At 41.6% G+C, this 25,847-nt stretch overlaps 1 protein-coding gene across 1 annotated transcript in view; it reads right to left on the bottom strand.

Annotated features, from left to right (window-relative positions):
* dntt (deoxynucleotidyltransferase, terminal) overlaps positions 1-25,847 on the bottom strand; it is a 123,103-nt gene that overhangs the window by 3,598 nt on the left and 93,658 nt on the right. The gene's annotated exons all lie outside the window — the stretch shown is intronic.

The following is a 25,847-nucleotide window of genomic DNA, read 5'->3' as shown; positions in this document are numbered from 1 at the left end:
GCTGCTCAATCTGTCGATTACTTTCTCGATTAATCGGTTAGTTGTTTGGTCTATAAAATGACAGAAAACGGTACAAAATGTTGATCAGTGTTTCCCAAAGCCCAAGATGACGTCCTCAAATATATTGTTTCGTCCACAACTCAAAGATATTCAGTTTACTGTCCCAGAGGCGTCAATAAACTAGAAAATATTTACATTTAAGAAGCTGGAATCAGATGAGTTTTACCGATTAATCGATAATAAAAATAGTTGGCAATTCATTGAATAGTTGACTAATTGAGTCATCTTTGCAGCTCTACTGAAAGCATCCGCGTCTTGTACTTGTAGCCTGAACTGAGCTTGCATTTGGACTCCTTTCTCCGCTGCAAGCTGTCAATATCAATTTAGGATTTTATTCACCCAGTTTGTGCCAAGGCTCACACATGCAGTGATTGTGCCGATTTACATATGACCGCCCACCTCCCCTCCAACCCATAAACACTCTAACCTTGCTCTAAGTGATTGCACTCGTCAGCAGATGAGTACTTTCCCTGACAAATCACGACAGGGCTATTAACTGCTGGCTGTCCACCAACGCTATGTGATGGGTAATGTCTCTACAGGAGTGGTGATGGGGCCTGACTCACCTTGAGAGCGAGACAGCCTGGAGAGAGAGAGAGAGGACTGCGATTCTGACACATCCTGCCTTCAAGTGCGAAACTGGACCTGACACGTTGCGAAGAGATGGCAGAAAAACTAAGAGCGGGTCGGCTCCCACTGCCAGCCGAAAGGCAGAGATAACTGAGAGCAACTAGTCGGCAGCCAGGAGAGGGAAAACACTACAAGGCCCGTCTCCCAACATACTGGCTTGTTATTTATAATGCAAATGACAGGTTGGCCATGCGGCGGGGACATTTGGGTGCACACTGCATGAAGTCTCTGTTCATATCACAGATCTTCTAAACCACTTTATTTGGAAGAAAGAGTGAAAGTGAGCGCACTTGAAAGGTCCATGAAAATCCCCCAATGAACAGTGTGCACACAACTTCGGTATGGAAGTGCGGTGAGTCAATAACTATGTTTGCATGCATATATTATTCCGGTTTTGGCCCTTATTGCAAAAAAGACAATATTCCGACTAAGCTATAAGACATGGCTAATAAAAGTGAATATTCCACTAATATTCCAGTTTACATGCAGCCGTGCAAGATTTTTTCAAAGTTTTCCACTAGTGGCGAACTTCTTTAACTGTGCGAACACAGCGTCCCTCTTTCATTGCTTCAACCAGCTTCTTAAAAACATCGGCGTTACAATGTTTTCACATACCCAAAAACCTGTTGACATTGTTTGGCTTCCAAATAAATTTGGCTAACGTGGAACCACTGGCTGTTTTGGCTACATTTTTGCTCCTGTTATTGTTAAGCTACTTATGTTAGTGGTACAATACATGTTCTGGAACAGGCTTAAAACGGCTTTACGCATTTTAAAATGAGTTTGATTTCTTGTAGGAAAACTTATGTTGCCATGAAGACAACCACGTTTTTCTTCTTCTTTTTTTTTTACATTTTGGCAAATTCACCTGAAACGTCTTGCTGCATTAGCTGCTAGCAGTTGCTGTTTGCACTCTATGTGTTTCAATGCAATTAGTCTTGCATTGCCAGACCTATCACCATAGCACTGTCAGCGCCAGAGTATGGTCTGACTACACCGCTTAAAAAACGTCCTGGCTTGTTTGCATTCATTTTAAACCAATCACAACTGTTCCGGCCAGCGCTAAGCCCTGGATGCAGCAACGGTGCCCTTGCAGAATAGAATAGATAGGCGGAGATAGCGGAAGGGGAGAAAGGTATGTCAGGTTTTATCCCAGCCATGTACATCTGGTCAGCCAGACTAACAATGCAGTTAAGTCAGAAAGGGTAAACCTGGTTTCTGTTATTGGGGTAGAGGATTAAACTCTTGGTAGATTTCTCTTGGAGGATGCAGATTTCACTGCCATGTATACGATACCGCAATCTCTGGAAAGCCCAAGTTGTGGATTTCTGGGTGTTTGTGTGTGATGTCCGTGTTTGGATTGCCAGTTTTGATGCAAATTGCGTAGATCAGGTTTCACTTGTAATTTCACATGTCAGACTTGCTGTAATACTTTGGCAATGATATAAATGCTTGCCAAAACTACAAAAATAAGACACCAGGTGTGTTAACCAATCATATCCTTTAAAGTCCACTTCTGAAAATCAGTGCACTCTGAGGTTAGCTCTATTTTTAGAATTCATTTTCTCATGCATACAAAACATTTAATCATTGCTGTCCAGAGCAATATTATCGCTCCTTAATAAAAAAAACGGTGTATTGTTAGTGAAACAGTATTATATATGACTGAAACCATCCCATCACTTCTGCCTGTATTTTTCATTGTGCTCATAAGCCTGAACTCATTTATTGCTCTCACTGAAATGCAGACAGATCGTTGCAATTTATGATGCGGCAAGCTATACTTAAACATACAGGTGATAAAAAGTGGAGGCAGGGAGGGAAGAGGAATGAAAGACAACAGGAAAGAAAGAACACTGCTGGACAAAGCTGATTTGATTTAGAGCAAATCCCCATTTCCAACAACACAAGGCAGGGCTTATTGTTCAGAGGAAACAGAGGGCAACTCAGGAGATCCAACTAAAGGAGAAAACAACAGGGTACAGATGAGATTCTCAACATTTCCAATTTAGCCATTGTCCTGGATCAGGGCTAAAGCCCTCCCACCGCGGCACTGTCCACTTTCCTCAATTCGTACAATCCTCACATGCCCTCAGGGAGACGCTGCTTTATTTACTTAGCACAACACAGTGTGGGATCTCTGAGAGAAAAATCCACTAGCCTTGTGTACCTCTGACTTCTCCCCTTTAAGCATACACAGGGAAGCTACACTTGAAATGGCAAAAAAAACAGCTTTTGGTATCTCAAAAGGAGCTTAGAGTTTAAGAACAGAGCGGCGGATAACGAAAAGGAGAGGTTATCTGTCTGAGACACTCGGGTTCTCCATGACTGGCAAGCCATCAGCACCGCAAGCCAGAAAGGAAGCTGTGTGTGTTACTGCGAGCCAGTGTCCTTGACTTAATAAGCTGCTAATCAGCCACATGTTTCTCTGTCCACCACGTAATAACATCCCTCGTGGACGTGGACACATATCAGTTCCTGCAAAACATCTGCCCCTTCTCTGCTGCCCGTCATCCTCCTTCTGCCACCCGGCCCACTGCTTGATGGATGGAGCTGATGGACATGGCTGCCTGCCCGGCTCTGGCCCGACTCAGCTGACACATCGAGAGAGAGAGAGAGAGAGAGAGAGAGAGAGAGAGAGAGAGAGAGACCGAGAGACAAAGAGGAAACCAGCAAGCGTTCAAAGGACAGAAACATGGAGGAAGCTCAATATCAACACAAATGAGACATCGCATGAAAAAGTATGCACAACAATTTGTATGATATCCTACAAAATTACGACGCCGCTGGCCGGCACATGCCAGTTAAGTTAAGTTAAGTCATCTTTAGCAGACAAAAGATGACTGTGAGCCGAGTAAAAACGGTCATTTCAGCCGACTTTGCAGTTGAGTTTAGCGGACAAGTGTTGACGACAGAAAGATTTTTTTTTTTTAAATTGCGGTTTGGGTTAAAACACCGGCCCGTGTACTCCTGGGACACAAACACCTGTTTCCTGGGTAAAAGTCTCGTGTTTCCCCTTAACTTCTTCCAAGACACAAACTCCACTCCCCCGATTGAAAGCGCTGTGTTTTAGGACCCTTCCATCCACCCTGACCTCCTCCTTACACGGCTATTCGCAGTCTATGTGGTGCATACAGTAATACATATGTGGAAAACATACGAATTACAGGGCGTTACTTTTAGTAGCTATATGTAAGAATGGTTCCTGAGAACAGATTGAAATAGGCAACTGTTTCACATAACAACAGTTATGTACACAGCAATTATAAGGCGATGATATGTTAATGTTTTACAGCTTGTTGAGCTGCCTCCAAGTGGCATACAAATCTATTAATGCAGGTGCAAAATGTTTTGCAGTGTAGGTGATGATTAACAAAGCCAGTGGCTATCGACAATTTATTTTTATATTTACGATGAAGATGTGTGGTGGTTTCCTGTATCCACATCTATTGCAATGTGAACTGTTTATGTGTGTACAATTACGGGATTAAACAAGAGACAGAAATAATATGCGAGGTAAGGATCTCATATGAACACGGCACACCTATTAGGCAGTATCCGACAGAGAGAGATATCTTTAGAAACACAGCGAGACAAAAGAAAAAAGAAGTCTGCTAAGAGAACCAAGGTAAAGGTCATGTGGAGAAGTATGCAAACACAACTTGAAATCCATGCAAATTGACTTATAGCAACTCTCTGGTAGTAAAATGTATCTGAACAAAAAAGCCTCAGTAAGTGTGCAGTCATCTCACTTTCAGTACAGACTGTCTGCTTGGACACAGCAGCGATAGCCACTTATCAAACACTCGAGTATTGAGGTCAGGCTGAATGGTAGATGCACATAAAGCTTTTGAATCAGTTTTTAACACGTATTTTCACGAGTCAAAACGGTAAGAGGAACATATTAAGAGTACAGTATTTTATGTCTGATGACATATAAGAGTCCAAGGTACACTTAGATCACAGAATGCACACTCAAAGGCAGAAAGAACTGTAATGGGTTTTTTTTCACCTGTATTTCAGGCTATGAAATCAGCTAATGTTCTCAGTCTCCTGCTTACTTATTTGGACTTTCTTCTTCTCACTGACAGTTAGAAATAGATTACTTTATTGCCAGGAGATCAAGAAGAAAAAAATCCTTTGATTGCCTTTAAGTTAATTTGTCTTTATTGCAGCACACAGGAAAGGGCTGACAAGGGCAGAAAAAAAGCGGTAAGTCGATTATGCCCTTGTGTCTTCCTCCTGCAACGAACCGCCGCACACCCACACTTCCCCTGTGCTCGGGGTCTGCGAGAGCTCAGTTCACAGGACAGCCGGAGCAACCAGCGAGGGCACAGACACCTCACTAATCACACCAGCAATTAGCGCAAGCATCATAAAGCACTGCTGCCTATAAAACAGCTATTGAGTTTAGTGTTACCGTCATTACCTATCCGTCCCCAGCTTGCTAATCAGCCCGTGCACTGGGCAGAGAGGCAGACGGCTAGCAAATAATGAACTCCTAATCAGAAACAATGGGATCCTCACTCGGCATTCTCTGGTGTTATGGCTCTATGCTCCCGTGGAGGAGTAAACATTTGCAAATCAAAGTTATTTAGTTGATTAGGCTGCCCAATGGTAATGAACAGATACAGTCAAGAGTATGAGAGAAGTGTAATAAAAAGCCCTATGTCTTTCAAGTGTCCTTGTGATGTCATGTTGTCAAAGTAGAACTTCTAAATGTATATTACTATTTGCATATCATTGTCACTGAATAAAGGGATTGGATGCAAAGAAAGCTGTCATTCGCTAGTGCTTTAAAAGTTCACACAACTCAAATATTAGGGGTGTGAATCCACACTGGCCTCGCAATTCGATTACGATGATCCTGTCAACGATCCGAATCGATTCGATATCCCGATGCATCACCTCCTCAATATCATTACACATTGATACAAATGGTTTTCATCGACAAATTCAAGGAGTCAGATATGTATGAACTCCAGTGGTGTAGTCTAATGTATTGTAGTGGGTATAATGTAATGTATATATATAAACTTAGCACAAAAAGTAAGGAAATTTGTGTTTGGTAGATTATTTCTCTGTGGTAACAATGCTTTTTGGCAATAAATCTTACACCGTTGGAAAGCCTGTTTAGTTCCCTTTCAAATGGTGCCCCATTTGTAAGGAGCATGCATTTGTGGGATGAGAGTATGGGTTGTGCCCATGACAAATTTGCCAAATCTTCTCTGCCAATGTCAAACTAATGTATGGCTTATTCTGCCATTGACTCGTTTGGTGTTTGGTGGATTGGATGATTGAAGTTTGAAGAAACAAGACATATTGGCAATTTAACAATTGATTCATTTCACAAACAGGAGCCTCAGTAGCATGTGGAAGAACCATACACAGCCACAACAGCCTGGCACCTCCTCCTCATGCTGGCCACCAGCCTGGTCACACACTGCTGTGGGATGGCATCCCATTCTTCAACCAGCATTTGTCACAAGTCAGCCAACGTGGTTGTATTGGTCACTCTGGCACAAACAGTACGCCCTGATCTCACAAGTGTTGAATGGGGTTGAGGTCAGGACTCCTGGCAGGCCATTCCATCCTCTCCACTCCCACATTCTGGAGATAGTCTCTGATAAACCCCGCCCTGTGGGGGCGAGTGTTGTCATCTTGGAGGATAGAGTTCGGTCCCAGACTGTGGAGATATGGGATTGACTCTGGTTGCAGAATCTCATCTCTATATCTCTCTGCATTGAGTTTGCCTCCAATGATGACAAGCCTCGTTTTTCCAGTGACACCATCACACTGCCTCCACCAAAAGGTGTTACTCTATCGATGCAGCAATCAGCATAGCATTCTCCGCATCTTCTCCACACTTGGACCCTACAATCCAACTGCCATAGGCAGAATCTGGACTCATCACTGAACATAACCTTCCTCAACATGTTCAGGTTCCAGTGCACGTGTTGCTGACACCAGCGCAAACGGGCCTGACGGTGAAGGGCAGTCATGGCAGGACTCCTGGCAGCCCTATGAGACCGGAGATTGGCTGCGTGCAGTCTGTTCTGGATTGTCTGGGCAGAGAGCCATCGGCCATATCGTCCTGCAAACCTTGACTGCAAATCTGTAGAAGACAGCCTACAGCACCAAGTGCTGCAGGGTGAGGAAATGGGTTTCTTGGGGTGTCGTCTTCTTGCCCACTTCGCGGCCTGTCTTTGACGTCCCCCGGTATATGGAACTTGGCCTTCAGTTTGGAGATGGTACTAGGGCTCACTCCAAATACTGCCGCAACTTGGTTTTGCGGAACACCAGCTTGAAGTTGCCCTATCGCAAGGACCCTACCCAGATCAGTTAAACGCGGCATGCCGATTCTTGGAGCAGACGCTTACTGACTGTAGCTGTACTTACAGTAGTAGGGCCCATGCCCACAGGTGCACCTGGGGGTACCAGAAGGTCAATAGCAACAACAAAATAACCTGTTTGGCAATGGCAGAGAAGATTTGGCAAATTTTTCATGGGCGCAACCCACATACTCAGTGCTGCTGCTCATCCCACAAATGCATGCTCCTTACAAATGGGGCACCATTTGAAAGGGAACTAAACAGGCTTTCCAACGGTATAAAATTTATTGCCAAAAAGCATTGTTACCACAGAGAAATAACCTACCAAACACAAATTTCCTTACTTTTTGTGCTAAGTTTATATATTCGCCAGAATTTGCCTTTGGGGGAGGGGGGGGGCATATCATAGTGGGGGATCCTCCCCAGGGAAGTTTTGAGCATCAACGACTTCATTTCCTGTATTCGGATACACTTTTATGTACCAATTTACGGTGGAAATACCTTTATTTAGCCTATGTGAAGAAGAAAAACACAGATGACAATTCAAAATATATCAAAAATATAATGGAAAGTATGTTGTTGCGTGTCATTGGGCATTTTTAAGTGGATATGTGGAAATCCTGGAGCTTTCTTAGTGGGTATACTGCATATGCCTGCGTATCACATAGACATAGATGAACTCCCCTTTTTATTGTATCTGCTCTTAAAAAAGACATTTCCTGAATGTAGCGGAGTCTGAACACAGCAGACAAAAAGCAAAAACTAAAAAAGCAGCAAACGGAAAATCAACAAGCAACATCAGTAAGCTATAATCAATTATGGTCTGTCACTGCATTGATGCAGAATCGTTCACGTCCGCATAGCGATGCATTGATGCAATGATTAATTTTATCCCTATCAAATATATATTCAAATTAACTCCAGTTGTTTTATTACTTTGATATCAGCCTTGAAATCTTTTCTCGTGCTGTATATGTGTCACTCAGTTCCATCATCATAAACAATGATCAGGTATGCACTATGCATAATCAGGTGCTACAGAGAGAATGTCTGAACACACCCAACGCTGTTTGACCCTTTGTCACAAATGTTTGACTACTATGGACAATATGTTAGTCATGGACTTTCTGCACATCCATAACTACAGTAAAGATTAATCAGCAACACATATGTTGTTCATTGAAGTTACAACAGTAAATCCCCCATTGTTAGTTTTTCTCCAAACTAATGACAATATATTCATTTAAAGGCATTACTTTAGCTTTAACTCCTAAAAAGTCAATTTTTAAGTACATTTATTTACTTAATTATTATTCCCCCTGACATGCAACATGTCAACTTGGACAATTGTCCTTGCACAATGTTCATTTGCTGCCTTCACCCTTTTAATTTGCATTTATTAGGGTATAATCTTCCTAAAGTTCATCGCTGAAGTTTGGAGGCATCTTGTGAACTTGTGAAGTGTCAGAATGGCTGTCTGCCGCGGTCGTATGAAGTTCTGTCTAATCGGTGGAGCCTGTAATTGTAGCTTGACTCTTCCTCACATGGACCCAAACAGAACAATCTTCTAATGATAACAATAAATTAACTTTCTCTGCTCCACTGAAGCTCATAAATAATTAATTGGTTTGTTGAAGAGTGGCCGGTTTTGCGTGACCAAATAGCTTCCTGCTCCAGACAGTGTGATCGGATGCTGCTGCCTCAGCACTCCTCTCATTCTGCTCAATTAAAACGGCACATTGGCAAAATATGAGCTGTGTTTGGGAATTTTAATGACACGTTTTTGTATGATATGAGCCAGGATCATATGATTCGTTTGATCGGTCACACCACTGGAGAGGCAGCAAATCATGGGATTCGGTAGGAATATGCTATTCCTGAAGGTTAGAAATGCAGGTTGTGACCAAAAATGATATTGATATATATATATATGATGATTTGAATATTTCCTGTCCAAAAAATACACTTTTACAATTTCATGTGTTCAAGATTTTTTGTTTTTAAATAATGTATTCAATGCATTCCATATATATATGCTGTCAAAACCAATGTTCAAAATAATGTTTTGAGACTGTCGGAGGGGGGCGATGCTGACTGTGATCAACCCAAATATACGCGCTCCCACAGTCAGTGATTGCATTCAGTTTTATTCTGCAGCTGGCAGCAAGCACAACACATAAATCAGCCAGTGGTTTCATCTATAAGGGCACTTGGGGTTGTATTTTTGTGACAGTGCATTGGTGGGCTTTGTGTTGGCCTTTTTGCCAGATACACATAGCTTTATTTCCTTTGATGGCAGTCATCTTGCATTTTGATAACTCACTGTGATGGTGAATGTCCCATTGTGGAGCAAAAGGTGCAATATAGTGTGTGTCAGTAATAATCCAGCAGTGCTGGGTAAGTTTGGTGTCAGGGCTGGACTCTCGGTCTCGGTCTGAGTTTCATGGCAGATGAAGGAGTCATTTTCTGTGTTATTTTCACGACTTTGCCAAGCAGTGCACATATCAAGAGATCCTAAAGGGGACATATTATGCTTTTCCGTATTTTCGGTCATATCTACAATGTTATAATGTCGGATTTTCATGTAAAACGTGGCCAAAACTTCAAATTACGAGGTAAACGCATTTTAGAGAAATCCCCATGAGCTAAAACGTTCAGATTTCCAAATGTTCTGAACGCTCCGGTTTCAACAGTTTTTTCTACTGTCAGTTAAGTCTTCCGCAACTCTAAGCCGGACTTCTATGATTGGTTGTCTGCTCCAGGCAGGAACTACTGAAGTGTTTTTTTAAGCTACTGCGCTGTTAACATTGTTGCATGTAGCTACATGCTAACGGCAGTAAACAATGTCAAATTTAAATGTTAAATGTTAAATTTTCCCCAATTCCGGGTCACATTACTCCTGAAACATTTCTGGTTATGGAGTTTTTGGTTTAAAAGCCTTATCTGCGATTTTTGACTGTAGAAAGTGCTGCTATATTCCATTAGTGTCCACTGCTAACTATGGTGGCTACATGCTGTAACTTTACTGCTGGGACATGTCCGTTTGTGTAGTATTTGGTTTAGAATCCTTTATTTTCATGGTACAAAGTCCTGCTATACAGTGGGGCAAAAAAGTATTTAGTCAGCCACCAACTGTGCAAGTTCTCCCACTTAAAAAGATGAGAGAGGCCTGTAATTTTCATCATAGGTACACTTCAACTATGAGAGACAAAATGAGAAAAAGAAATCCAGAAAATCACATTGTAGGATTTTTAATGAATTTATTTGCAAATTCCTTGGGAAAATAAGTATTTGGTCACCTACAAACAAGCAAGATTTCTGTCTCTCACAGACCTGTAACTTCTTCTTTAAGAGGCTCCTCTGTCCTCCACTCGTTACCTGTATTAACGGCACCTGTTTGAACTTGTTATTAGTATAAAAGACACCTGTCCACAACCTCAAACAGTCACATTGCACCAGGCTGGGAAGACTGAATCTGCAATAGGTAAGCAGCTTGGTGTGAAGAAATCAACTGTGGGAGAAATTATAAGAAAATGGAAGACATACAAGACCACTAGTAATCTCCCTCGATCCGGGGCTCCACGCAAGATCTCACAACGTGGGGTCAAAATGATCACAAGAACGGTGAGCAAAAATCCCAGAACTACATGGGGGGACCTAGTGAATCACCTGCAGAGAGCTGGGACCAAAGTAACAAAGGCTACCATCAGTAACACACTACGCCACCAGGGACTCAAATCCTGCAGTGCCAGACGTGTCCCCCTGCTTAAACCAGTACATGACCAGGCCCATCTGGAGTTTGCTAGAGAGCATTTGGATGATCCAGAAGAGGATTGGGAGAATGTCATATGGTCAGATGAAACCAAAATAGAACTTTTTGGTAAAAACTCAACTCGTTGTGTTTGGAGGGGAAAGAATGCTGAGGTGCATCCAAAGAACACCATACCTACTGTGAAGCATGGGGGTGGAAACATCATGCTTTGGGGCTGTTTTTCTGCAAAGAAACCAGGACGACTGATCCGTGTAAAGAAAAGAATGAATGAGGCCAAGTATCGTGGGATTTTGAGTGAAAACCTCCTTCCATCAACAAGGGCATTGAAGATGAAACGTGGCTGGGTCTTTCAGCATGACAATGATCCCAAAAACACCGCCCGGGCAACGAAGGAGTGGCTTCGTAAGAAGCATTTCAAGGTCCTGGAGTGGCCTAGCCAGTCTCCAGATCTCAACCCCATAGAAAATCTTTGGAGGGAGTTGAAAGTCCGTGTTGCCCAGCGACAGCCCCAAAACATCACTGTTCTAGAGGACATCTGCATGGAGGAATGGACCAAAATACCAGCAACAGTGTGTGAAAACCTTGTGAAGACTTAAAGAAAACGTTTGACCTCTGTCATTGCCAACAAAGGGTATATAACAAAGAATTGAGATGAACTTTTGTTATTGACCAAATACTTATTTTCCACCATAATTTGCAAATAAATTCATTAAAAATCCTACAGTGTGATTTTCTGGATTTCTTTTTCTCATTTTGTCTCTCATAGTTGAAGTGTACCTATAATGAAAATTACAGGCCTCTCTCATCTTTTTAAGTGGGAGAACTTGCACAATTGGTGGCTGACTAAATACTTTTTTGCCCCACTGTATACTCCGTTGCAGTAGTTCCAGCTGATACTAGTGAAACAACAGCGTAGGCTATGGATTGAAGCGCAGATTCCAGGAAACACTCTGGCCAATCAGAGCAGACTGGGCTTTGTCGGGAGGGGGGCTTAAAGAGACAGGCGCTCCTACAGAGCGTCTCATACAGAGGGTAAATACAGGTGCAGCAGCCATGGGCAGCATGAGAAAAATAAAGTGTTAAAGTGAAAAATAAACATTAAAGCATGTAAACATGTTCTAGTACAATTACAAAAAAGTACTGACCTGAAAATGCAATATAATAGTTGCCCTTTAAAACTTTCAAATAATCTCCATTTTTCATTCTAAATGCTTTATCCTTTCTGGCTGTGCTTGTAATTATTACCATCCAGCACAGAACTGCCAATATGCGTCATCATCTATCATCTATCATTGAACGGTTTCCTCCATTGGAAAATGGTTCTCTTATGTTGCCAAATGTGCTATCTCCTCCCACGCCAATTTAATTTAAGGTACCATATATTTACTTCAGAGTCCCGTTGGGAGAGGCTTTTGTGACAGAAAATCTTTTGTGGTGGATGTTTGCTCTGAACTATTCAGTCGCTCAGAGCAGACTGCTTTTAAAAGGAATAAAAGAAGAAAGAGAAAAATCGGATTTATCATGAATCATGCCTACACTGGCTTATTAATGTATTCTTCCTAATTGCACCCTGGTTCCAACCAAGGTTAAACGAAATAACAAAAACTAGGTGGGGAAAAACATTGTCCATCCATCCATCTTCCATCCATCTTCGTCCGCTTATCTGGTATCGGGTCGCGGGGGTAGCAGCTCCAGCAGGGGACCCCAAACTTCCCTTTCCCGAGCCACATTAACCAGCTCCGACTGGGGGATCCCGAGGCATTCCCAGGCCAGGTTGGAGATATAATCCCTCCACCTAGTCCTGGGTCTTCCCCGAGGCCTCCTCCCAGCTGGACGTGCCTGGAACACCTCCCTAGGGAGGCGCCCAGGGGGCATCCTTACCAGATGCCCGAACCACCTCAACTGGCTCCTTTCGACGCGAAGGAGCAGCGGCTCTACTCCGAGCTCCTCACGGATGACTGAGCTTCTCACCATATCTCTAAGGGAGACGCGAGCCACCCTCCTGAGGAAACCCATTTCGGCCGCTTGTACCCTGGATCTTGTTCTTTCGGTCATGACCCAGCCTTCATGACCATAGGTGAGGGTAGGAACGAAAACTGACCAGTAGATTGAGAGCTTTGCCTTCTGGCTCAGTTCTCTTTTCGTCACAATGGTGCGATAAATTGAATGTAATACCGCACCCGCTGCGCTGATTCTCCGACCAATCTCCTGCTCCATTGTCCCCTCACTCGCGAACAAGACCCCAAGGTACTTGAACTCCTTCACTTGGGGTAAGGACTCATTCTCTACCTGGAAAAACATTGTTGTTAACTGAAATAAAAATGTACACAGTCTATGCCATAGACATATAGTTTCCAACTGGGAACCCAGAAAGTTCGACATTACATGTCAAACTAAACACAACATAGTCAATGCCACACGCCTGGCATCATGGCGGTACCGGAAGTCAGAAGAAAGTGGCAGAGTCCTATTTGATTATGACTGTGTCAGATAAAAGCAAGTGCCTTGCAGTGGAAGGTGGTTGTTAGAATAATTATATTATCAAGAATAGACGGAGACCACTGAAGATATATTAAAGTTAACCCAACAAGGAGGCCTTCTCCGCACTACAGAATAGTACAGACAATGACCTGACAAAAAGCTCTCTACAGCTGCTTTTTATAATAACAAGTGTAATGCAAGAAATCATGATACAAGAGTTGGTGTCGTCAGTTGTTATCTGGTAAGAGACGATGACGTCTCCTTTATCTAGTCAGGGAGCGCCTGTTCTTTCCTCAGCATCACACGCAATGGCTCCATGTTATCTTGTTTAGAGTATTCAGTATAATATTATTCTATGCAAACAGTTTAATAATAACAAGAGAGAAAGTATGTATTATATATTTCCCTAACAGTGGTAAAATATGTGGACAATTTATTAAAGGGAAAAATCCCACGAATTTGAAAGTACATTTGAGAAGCACGCACAAGAAGGCTAACCTAGCTTACCTTAACAAGGTAAAGGAGAACACAAAGCCCCCTTTACTCGAAACAGAAGCCACCCCGGTACAGGGCATGGATATAGGTTATACGATAACCTGTACCCATACAGTACCGATAGCTGCTGGTTAGTAAATACACAGGAACACCAAAAGCAGGAGGAAGCGTGATTAGAAATGTGTATTAATACTGGGATGTCTACACAACTGTGTGAGTCGATTGACTTCAAAAAGGCCGCCAATTTACTCGAACCAAAGTTGAAAACACCTGTTCATGTCTTCTTTAGTCTGTTGGCTATTTAGGTTTTTTCCTGGAATACGTCACTTACACATTTTGCACTTACTGTGGCATCTTGTGTAGACTGTTTACATATTTGTGCTCATCATATGTACATTTTATGTACTGGTGTTATTGTTGAATACATTTTGAATACATATTTCTAAAATTGTATGATGTTTTTGTTGAGTTATTATTACAGAATACTTTTCCTGACCTTTTTGAATCTTGCCCCAGACAAATAACCCATATTACAAAAAAAGACTAAAACTAACACTAAAACTAATAAAAACTAAACTAAAACTAAGCATTTTCAAAAAATAAAAAATGAACCAAACTAGCAAACCCGCTTTAAACTAATTAAAACTAAACTGAATTTGTTTAGACAAAAAGTGATGAAAAATGCAAAACCATAATAACCTTGGTTCCAACACAGTGTCACTGGGGCCACAAGGTGACAAAAAAACAACAACAGTTGCCACATCCTGTGCCCCTGCACCATTACATAAATAGAGCCTTGGATGAGATGCAGCTTAGTATCTTTGCTTTGCCCTCTCATATTTCGGCCAACGAACTTCAGTTGTTGGTTCTGCAAACAGAAAATGTATTACCTCTGTGCATGAGGGATCTGATCAACAAACTGTGTTTATATATAGCTCATGTACAACCTTTCATGAACTGGGTACAGGCTGAGTCATCAATGTATGACGGCAACTGACAACAGGGTTGCCAAACAGAAACATTTACATATTTTTATTAAATCCTGATCCAGCCCTTAATGTGCTCGGGGCTATCAATTGTAGTTGAATAAGTCAACAATTATATAAGTGCAGGCTGTATACACACACCTAAACAGAACATGATTACTAATGTCTGTGGAATGAAGGCTTATTTTACTGATTTGAATCTTTTTGTACAGTCAAGTTCAAAGATTTGGAGTCACTGACTGTGTAGTCTTGACTCGTTCTCCAAAGCTTATCGCCATAATAATCACACGGATTCAGTCAGTTTCTGGTTTAACCTGTCATGTTTAGTTCAGTATAAAAACTAGTCCCATTTGGGTAACACTTTATAATAACCATCATTAATAGATGGTAAATTGATAGTTAATTAATCTTTAGTTAATTATCATTTTACTGTTAACAAACAATTAAATTATAATGAATAATGTTTACTAATTATTAGTAGTGCTGTAAATTAACAGTTTATTGTTACACACATTATATCCCTCATATACTATATTAGGTATCGGGTAATGATTAAAAAATGTTTGTAAACCTTTAAGAAACCATTTTTAAAACATCTATAAACATTACATCGATAGATGGACCAGATATTCCTAACACTTTGTTGAGGGTTACTAGTTGTTTTGTAAACCATCTATAAACAGTGTCTGGATGGTTATTATAAAGTGGTGCTCCATTTGTAAGGAACATGCATTTGTGGGATTAGCAGCAGAGCTGAGTATGTGGGTTGTGCATGAAAAATTTGCCAAATCGTCTCTGTCAATGCCAAACAACTTTTCTTTGCTGTTGCTAGGTGCTGACAATCAGGTGCTTGATTCTGCAAACAGTGGCTATACCATATCTCCACAGTCTGGGACCAAACTCTATCCTCCAAGATGACAACGCTCGCCCCCACAGCGCGGGGTTTATCAGTGACTACCTCCAGAATGTGGGAGTGGAGAGGATAGAATGGCCTACCAGCAGTCCTGACCTCAACCCCATTGAACACTTGTGAGATCAGCTTGGGCGTGCTGTTCGTGTCAGAGTGACCAACACAACCACGTTGGCTGACTTGCGACAAATGCTGGTTGAAGAATGGGATGCCATCCCACAGCAGTGTGTGGTCAGGCTGGTGACCAGCATGAGGTGGAGGTGCCAGGCTGTTGTGGCTGTGTTTGCTTCTTCCACACGCTACTGAGGCTCCTGTTTGTGAAATGAATCAATTGCCAATATGTCTTGTTTCTTCAAACTTCAATCATCCAATCCACCAAACACCAAACGAGTCAATGGCAGAATAAGCTGTTTGGCATTGGCAGAGAAGATTTGGCAAATTGTTCATGGGAGCAACCCACATACTCAGCACTGCTGCTCATCCCACAAATGCATGTTCCTTACAAATGGGGCACCATTTGAAAGGGAACTAAACAGGCTTTCCAGCAGTATAAGATTCATTGCCAAAAAGCATTGTTACCACAGAGAAACAATCTACCAAACACAAATTTCCTTACTTTTTGTGCTAAGTATATATATATACTATATAATTATTTTATATGTTGCAACTTTATAATAACCATCCAGCCACTGTTTACAGACAGTTTACAAACCAACTAGTAACCACTGACAAAGTATTAACTATCTATCTAAATAATGTTTATAGATGGTTTACAAAGTATTTATTAACTATTTAACAAAGTATTATAGTCATCTGTTGCAACTTTATAATAACCATCCAGAAACTATTTATAGACGGTTTACAAACCAACTAGTAACCCTCAACAAAGTGTTAGGAATATCTGGTCCATCTATCAATGTAATGTTTATAGATGATTTAAAAATGGTTTCTTAAAGGTTTACAAACATTTTTTTATCATTAACCGATACCTAATATAGTACATGATGGATTTAATGTGTGTTACAATAAACTGTTAATTTACAGCACTACTAATAATTAGTAAACATTATTAATTATAATTTAATTGTTTGTTAACAGTAAAATTACTGTTTGCTAACAGTTAGACAATTAACTAAAGATTAATTAACTAATTTACCATCTATTAATGATGGTTATTATAAAGTATTACCCCCATTTGTCATCCAGCGCATGGGAGGCAGTCCCAGGTGCTTCCCATAAGGAAAGCTAAAGGAGGGCAGTGGCCCCATAGAAATCTTTCATAGGGGTGGCCAGATGAACTGAAAATCTTGGGGTGGCAAACCAAAACCAAAAGCCAGAACTGGATTTCAGGATTTCAATTATGCTGCCTGCTGTTTGTTTGACCCATCAACCACCTCAACCTGCCTCCAGATGTGGAGTTTGGCGCTCCTACCCTTTGTCACCTTACTTCCTGCTTTGCTCCCTTCATAATTTCCATGGCCACTAGAGGGAGCAGCCACTATAAACATAAATATGAGACGTAATTGCTGCTTAAAAAAAACACTTATGGGGTTGTTTTCCGGGGCAGGACAGTCTCTGTTTATAATGTAGAATTATCACATCATGATTGTTTCTTTGGCTGTTACTGTATTTTAGTAAACTATTAACCAAGTAATCATCATAGCTGACAACAGTACTACAGTGACAATGATTCAGTATAGTCGGTTCAGTTTAAAGAGTCTGTGTTCAAAATGTGTGCGTACATGTACTGAACACCTCTTGCAACATGAGCTCTCCTTTTCCTGGTATTCTAGATTGAAGCCAGCCATGCCTTTCAGAGAGCACTGCAGCACAGAGACCACAAATAAGCCTGAACCACATCAATGCTTGTTCAGTCCAGTGTCCCTGTAAATAAATCATGGGGCAAACTGAAACGAGAGACCCGGATGGACGGGTGGCTGTGCCACCGCAAGGGCTGTGTCAATTAATGTTACATGACAAGCGGACACGGCCCGACACCGGGCCTTTCCTGAAACCTTCTGCCATTCACTTTCATCAATAATGGATTGGAATCTGTCTCCTGAGTGAGCCGACACCCTGGTTCAGCCCAATCCCCAGGCAGGCTCCTTCTCTCATTATATTCCCTTCTTTGTCCTCTCCTTCCATAGCAAGTTCACAGAGTCAACTAATTTCTTCTCTTTGCACTGTAATTTAAAAAAATAATAAAACAAATTGATTGCAGGTTGCAGGATTTGGGGGGATAATAGCATGCTATTGAATTTATTAATTTTTTGTGCAAAAGGCAGACTCAATAGTATCTATAAATACTTCCTGTACTTTATTTTCACCCATTAAGCCCTGGTAACAGGCACTGTGTGGGTGGATGGGAGGATGGAGACGTTGAGGTACAGTGGCGATGGTGAAACGGGTGACGGAGGAAAGAGGGGGTGGTGAAATTCAAGTACAGTAAGCAAAAGGATAATATTCATGCAATTATCCTAAATGTCTTTCTCTTCTTTTAGAAATGTTCCCTAGCAGTGTCCATCACTCTTCTCTCCCCCCTCCCCCAATTCCCCTTAATTCCAGTCTATTTTTCAACAGTTCCACATTCCCTCCTCTATCATTACCCCCCTCCTGTCAGGCAATAGCTGTCAATATGATTTATCATCAGTGCTATCTGATGTAGTTGTCCCACTGTGAAGGCTGATTAGATGACCATCCTGCTGATACAGCCTCGTCAGGGATGACAGTCTACGGGAATGGCAGCAAAACCTTCCTGTCTGTTTCCATCTCTTCATGTGTCACTCTGTCTCGTCATCTCTCCCTTGTTTTATTGTCATGACCGTTTGCCTTAGCACATTCCCACATCAAGCATCACTATGCCATCCTCTTAAAGCTCTAGGCACTATAGGCAACATTTTGACAGAAAAATAATACTTAATACTCATGTCAACATAAATCCCAAATTGCAGCAAAAAAAAACATGTCCTCTTCACTGTGGTGTTGTAGATTTGCCCTATTTGCTTCAGAAAAACTGTGGTGTCACGCATGTACAGAATCTTCTCCGACTACAGAAAGTGATGAATTGAAACATAAGACTGAAGTACAAACTATCTGCCAAACAGCAGTGAGAAGCACGCCATCTACAGAATTTATTTTTTTTGCCTGTTCCATCCCTTTGCTATCATTTGGTATGAAGCATAGCATAGTTCACTGATGTTTTTTGTTTTTTTTACATGAAACAGTTTCAGTTTAAAATCAGCATGTAGCTGCTCAAATGCAGCTTTATTATTTATCATGTATTATTTTCTTTGAAATTATGAAGATTTTTGCAGTAACTTATTGGTTTTTGGTGACAAATAAAATGTTTACATCTATTGGCCCAGTGAGTGACGCAATCTGTTCTTTGTTGCCGGCTCTAGGGATGGGAATGTCGGTTGGTCGGTCGGTCCAGCGCTTTGGTCCAGACTTTAATATCTCAACTATTGGAATGATTGCATACATGTCCCATGGCTTTGCGTACCTGTGTCTTTTGCTCAAGAGCCACCATGAGGCACCAAGCCACCATGAGGCTTACATTTTTGGTTTTGAGGTTTTGGATTACCATGAAATCTGGTACATATATCCAGGGCACTCAGATAATGGATCCTTATGGCTCTGCCGATACCCTGACTTTTATTTAGCACCTCCACAGACTGTATAAAATATGGACGTATGGACGTCTCCGTGACGTCACCCATCTGTTTCTGGAGAGCCAAAATGAAGCTCAAAGTGGTTCCGGCCGTTGCAATCTGAGGGCCTTTTCACACCTGAAAGTCTGAACCAAGGTCTAGACACAGGTTCATGTTTTTGTTACATTGTATACATTTGATCCGGTTAGTTTTCGTTTCACACTACAGTTATCTGGACCGAAACTACCTCTTTTGGTGGGACCAAATTCCGTCTGCTTGGTCCGGAACGTAGTCTACACCTGTAAATTTGGTTTGGATGAAACTGAAAATCCAGAAAATCCGGACTAAACAAGGTAGGTGCCCCTTAGTTCCTGACGTTGGCTAATCCAAAAAGGGCAAAGAGGTGAACGCGGACTGAATAAAGTCTATGCTCGCCTCCAGTGACAACAGCCACCTGTCACTCAAAGTGACCATCCCTTACATATGCAAAACTTTTATCCTTTAAAAATGTACTTCACAGAGCTGCTAACATGCATGCAGACTTTTAGTCTTGTTTCTTTACTACAGTATCTGCTCTCTGCATGCCATGTATTCTGTGTATTTGTGGAAATAAAAAAAAAATATATGGAACCTTCTTAATCACAACTTTAAGTAAACACTAAATGTGGTTCCTGTACTACAAATGTAACAAAATACTCATGAAACTCAAAGTGAAAAAACGTATAATAAAAGACTATCATCATAGCAGTAAATCAGCCTGTAAACCGAAAGCTGCTGGAGCATCTATTAACTGGCTGTGTAACACTAGGCTACCTCCATCACTGTGCATCATTGTGGCAGCAGCCCTCCCACTTCACACTCCCCAATCAATCCCATTAAAGTCCCTTAATTGTTTCTCTGACCTCCATGTGGAACGACCTAATCACATGGCAACTTTATCCTGAAATGAATGTCCATATTTGCATTATTCACCTGTCATGGGGGCGTCATTACTTGAGTGGTTGGAGCGAACATGTTTCTTGTTCAAGGGAAGGGCGGACAAAGAATGGTTCCCACACATTTGTGCTCATGAATATTTTGATTTTTTTTATCGACTAAGCCATCGCATGGAAAGACACTTTGCTTAAGATTTGCTGAACTATAAAGTGACATTTAAGTTTTATACATTCTAAGGCGTTGTATTGTCCTTTGCCAAACGCAAAAGTTACAGTTGTTTTTCATAAAACAAGCATGCAAAGGATAAGCTGTCAGCATCTTACATTTAGTTATGATGGCTTTTTTGTTGTCAAAACAACAGCAGAGCACAAATCATGACTAGGGATTGGTCAGAAAACCGCAAGAGTGGAATTAGACGCCACTGCAGCAAACAACTTTACATTACACTCAATGAATGCTGTCACTGTACAATCCATCATACACACATGCTGCTTTACCTGTCCGCATTCATTCCACTCGGCTTCAGTCTTACAGTCAGAGCCTTTCAAAACCAACTCAAGGACATAGCAAAGAAAATGTCCAAACCTACGTGATTAAGGCAAACCTTTTTTAACCCCTTTTTGACTGGCACTGAAAAAGGAAGGAAAAAAAGAACGGAAATATGTGCAGGCTTTTATGGCAAACTAGCAACCTCCTTTGTAATGCTGAGTGGCAGCTCCCTCAGAGGAGAACAGGCTTCCTAATCAGAATAAATGCAAGAAGATGCTCAGACCTGTTGCGTGGTTACGGCATTAACATGGACAGAGAATCAGCACTTTTCAGCCATGTACTGTGGAGGATATCCTGATCAAAGCACCTGCACGCAGACTGGGAGCAAATGAATCAGAGAAAGATAACAAGCAGACCAAAGTTCAGCAATAAATGATCAAACCAGGAGGTTTTTCCAACGTGTGAAGGGTATGTATGGGCATAAAGGAACGGCAAAGTAAAAGAGTTTCCTCTCCTCTCTTTTACCAGCTAGTGCCTTTCAACGGAGCACTTCAATTGTTTCCAATGGTCCACGTAGAGTCTAAAGATACTATTTTACACAGCAGTTTCCCACACATAGACTAATGTGTGGCGGTGCGCCGCACTATCAGCACCGGCCGCCGCACATTGCGTTTCGTTATATTTTTTATTTTTTTAAACGCTATTTAAAACACGTTCTTCTGCATTTCCTTTCCCTGCTCTCCTCCGTCTCTCTGTCACTTGTGTCTCGCTCACACACACACACACACACACACAAACACACACACACACACACACACACACACACACACACAGCTCCTCCCACCGTGCGGTGTTTGGTGTTTTTTAGTCCCCAACGTCGCCTTTCAGGCAGCGCGGCAATGGTTATGTCAAAGAAGTTATGTTAGTGTTAAGGTGAGGGTTAGCTGCCTGTAAGGCGACGTTGGAGGCTTAAAACACCATTGAGCCCACCGTGCACACAGCGTCTGTCTCCATAAAGGAGAGAAGATGGCTGGCGAAATTCACAAGTTCACAAAAGGTTGGTATCTATCTCGTGAACACCTTTACACAATCACACATTCACAATCACCGACCCGACTCTTAGCAAACAAGCGATTGCGCCTGCTTCAGAAAGTTAACTAGTAGAAAAGTTTGCGATAAAATGCAGTTGGGTTGTCGAGGTCAAAACACTATATGTAGCAGCTGTGAGTCAAAGAAACGTATTATAAATAATGTTATGTCATGTTTTACTCTTACACTGAATGTTTGCTGCATCAATCCAGATGAGTATTGAAAAGTATTTTCCGCAACTGAAAAAGGCACGTGTTGAGGATGAAGACCAGCCTGAACCGGAGGTATCAGTCTGAAACAGAGCTCAACAGTCCAACCAGTGGAATTAGTTATGTTATTAAGGGACTGTTGGTTATTTATTTCAGGGACCACCGGAGGAGTTTTGGGACCTTTAGTCAAAATAGACCTGACCCTCCCTTCACCAGTAATACATTTTGGATGACCCTCCGAAATGATCTGGAAAAAAGGGATGACCCTTCCCAACAATTTATTGCTGCCTTCTGTACTGGTTTGCGCTTGGCAAAGACATACAGATAGCCATTGTTTTTTTTACAGCCATGACATATGTGACTAAACCTCTGCATTCTCATCTTACGCATCCCACTCCTCTGTTATGGTGTGGTGGCCATTTCAGTAGATTTACTCACTAACATTGTGGAAACACAATAAGCATGGAAACTAAATGCACACTTCCTGCATTACTGCATTCAAACATAGACAATCACTTTCTTTTGCACATTAATACTGTACATTTGATCTTTCATATATTACAACTGTAAATTTGTTTTAAATTTGTAAATTTTTTGTTGTACATTTGTTCTTCTATATATATATATATATAGTTATACATATTTATATTCTGTTTCTAATATATATGTTGTCTGTATAATATATGTTGTTTGTATATCTGGAGTTTGTAACAATAATAATTTCCTCCTGGGATTATTAAAGTATTTCTGATTCTGATTCTGATAAATCACAGCCTTAAATATAGGCTACCATCTGGGCCTGCACGGCGGCAGGAAAAAGACATAGAGATGTAAGACACCAGGCCATATTTTACCGATCTGAAACGCAAGTATCAAACGCCAAACGCAAGTAGCTTCGTGGGCGGATTTTGGGCGCTGTTGCTATTATACCGGCGGGATAAATGACTCTTACGCCCGACGCAAATCTAAAATGGGTTGGTCTGAAGTAGCTACATTACTCATAGGTGTGGTTTGGGCGTAACATGCAATAAACCAATCAGAGCGTTATCTCACATTCCCTTTAAAAGCAGGCGCGCTTCTTCCATGGCGGATTGCTATTATAATGGCAGATTTGCTAGGAGCACGCTCTTAATACATCCATGGGTGCACGCCAGGGGCGGTTCACAGCCGAGGAGACCGACGTTTGCTATTGATTTTTCTTTTTGTCAAAATGTAAATAAAGAAATGTCACAAAAACATACTTTCCAATGTTTTGGGCTCACTCTCACTGAATCACGAGGTTATGAATGCATGGTGATATTTTTGCAATGTAGTCTAACATTAGACCGAGATGACCTCACTATAGACGATGCAGCTCTTCTGTCTCTCCTCTCCCGTGCTGCTGCTGCTGGGGCATTTGGGTTAAGTGGCATCGGCACATGCAGTTCAACATCACATCTCCTTAAGTCCTCTAATATTTCCTCATTTATGTCATCAACACATCCATGATTCATGGAAATGTTGTGTAAAACAAGGTCATATTTTTTCCTTGTATTTACTTGTAATTTACCGACGTGAGTCTGTGGAGGGCAAAGTACGCTGTGCGTCGGGTGCAAAATAGGAATGATACATGCGTCGGTGTACGAAGTCAATTGCGCTGAGTGCAAGATAGGGCCCACCGTGTCTCTACCTTACGATGATTTCGGTACACCAAACGTAGATTTGCGCTCTGGAGTTCGGCTGATAAACTCTGCCATGAGACCCTGAATATCCAGATCTTCGCACACGCTTCATATATGGTCCTACCCGCACAGAGCTACATGTGAGCGGGCAGATCAAGATTCAAAATGCTTTATCATTCCCACAATGGGGAAATTCACACCGTTGCTGCAGCAAGGGATAGGGGGAAAAGTACAAGACACTCCACGCGTATGGTTATTTATGATAGTTTGACTGACATTCTCCCCGTCCACATTCCACAAAAACTCGCCCTACTCTGCCACTGATTGGCTAGTACTCATTGCCTTCTTCACAGAATGCGGGGTAAAGGGAAAAGAAATAGGGCTCAGTAGATGATAGCAGGCTTAATGTTTATTTGGCACACTGATAAACAAGAACATTTTAAAATGGCACTTCATATTCAAAAAATTGCCGACCCATGCCCTAAACTCGTATTTTCGTTGCCATGGAAGTTATAGTTTATCAAGCAGGATTTTAGCCATTTGCAAACTAATCCATGATACTTGCTACCTTTTTTCTGAGTGGGAGAAAACAATCTTTTCATGGATGCGACTTTGATGTGTAATTGTACAAAGTACCATGGCCATTACAGTGAACAAGTAAAGAAGCCAGTCAAATTCTCCAATCCATTCATCCACATGTGTGGAATGTCCAGAGAAGGATGTGTGATTAGCACTCAGTGACCAGAATAAAGAAACCTGTTTCCAGTACCACTTTTGACCACCTTTGGCCCTGACACATACTGCCACACATCATGGCAGGAATGTCCCATTGTTTAAACCGATCAAGTTCATCCCAAGGTGTGCAATGGGATTGACATTATTCTGGTGACTTGGTCAAATTGGTTATTTTATCCTACAGCTGTATTGTGATGTTATCTTTCTTCTTGTGACCTGAGCAACCCGACATGTATCATGTTCATCTTCCAAGGGCGGTCAACCACAAAACCAACATTTTGAGATTTCCACCTTCAAAAAGCCAAGCATCTCTACAATGTAGTGGTACTCGGAATCACCTTTCTGGCACACACAATCAAGTATTTGTATCTGTTCGATCAGGCTTTAACCCCAGTTACTGTAATCCTTTCTTAATGAGTGTGTGGAAATTACTAGGGGTGTAAAAATTCACCGATACAAATCGGTATCCGGTCATACTATCACAGATACGGCTACATCGATACACATCATCGGTTAAGACCAGTGATGGGAATAACGGCATTATAAATAACGGCGTTACTAACAGCTTTTTCAGTAACGAGTAATCTAATTGATTACTCTTCCCATCTTAATAACGCCGTTACCGTTACTGCCAAAAAATGCGGCGCGTTACTATATTCGAAGCTGTTTTTTTCATCAGACCAACTAGATCTCTGAGTCTGAGCCGAGAGGCAAATACTTTTTTTTTTACTGTTCTTCCTTGGTTAGTGGGCAGTGCACAACGCAAGCGCACACATGTTGACGATTGGCTGAGGATAAGTAAAATGTCATGGTAAGCCAATCAAAGGTAGAGGTGGGCGGGTGTTCGAAAGCACACATAGTCAGACACACAACGAACAACACAAGCGAGTCAGTCAACGAGAGAGAGAGACAGGTATGGCTTTATGAAATCAAGGAGAGGGTTTACTTTTCCTGCTACAGATTTTCCACCGTGGTCAGAAAATACAGGGGAGACACTTTGTTTCTCTCAATAGGACTCTAGAGTCGCTACTCGCTCGAAAGCTAATCGCCGTCACTCTCTCACTTCTCCCTCGCTCTATCACCTACTCCCCACACACACACACACACACACATGCCGGCTCGACGCACACACCAGCGCACAAGTATAAACATCAGGCCACTTACGTTATTTGCACTACAAAGAGTGTATATATTTGTTATTTATTTTTGGTATAGTGCTTAACAAGCATAAATTAATGTTGCCCAGTTGTGGCCTGTTGAGGTGTTGTGTTATTTGTATCGATCCACTATATAAATATAATATCTACATACATGGCATTTGATTGGAGGCTAGTCTCACTTTGTCCCACAGCAACATTAAAATAGTTTAGATTTGTGTACATTGTTTCTGTTAATGATGTATTGTATTAAGT

This window comes from Sander vitreus, chromosome 17 (genome assembly GCF_031162955.1).
Source record: "Sander vitreus isolate 19-12246 chromosome 17, sanVit1, whole genome shotgun sequence".
NCBI lineage: Eukaryota > Metazoa > Chordata > Actinopteri > Perciformes > Percidae > Sander > Sander vitreus.
This window is presented reverse-complemented; position numbering and strand designations above follow the sequence as displayed.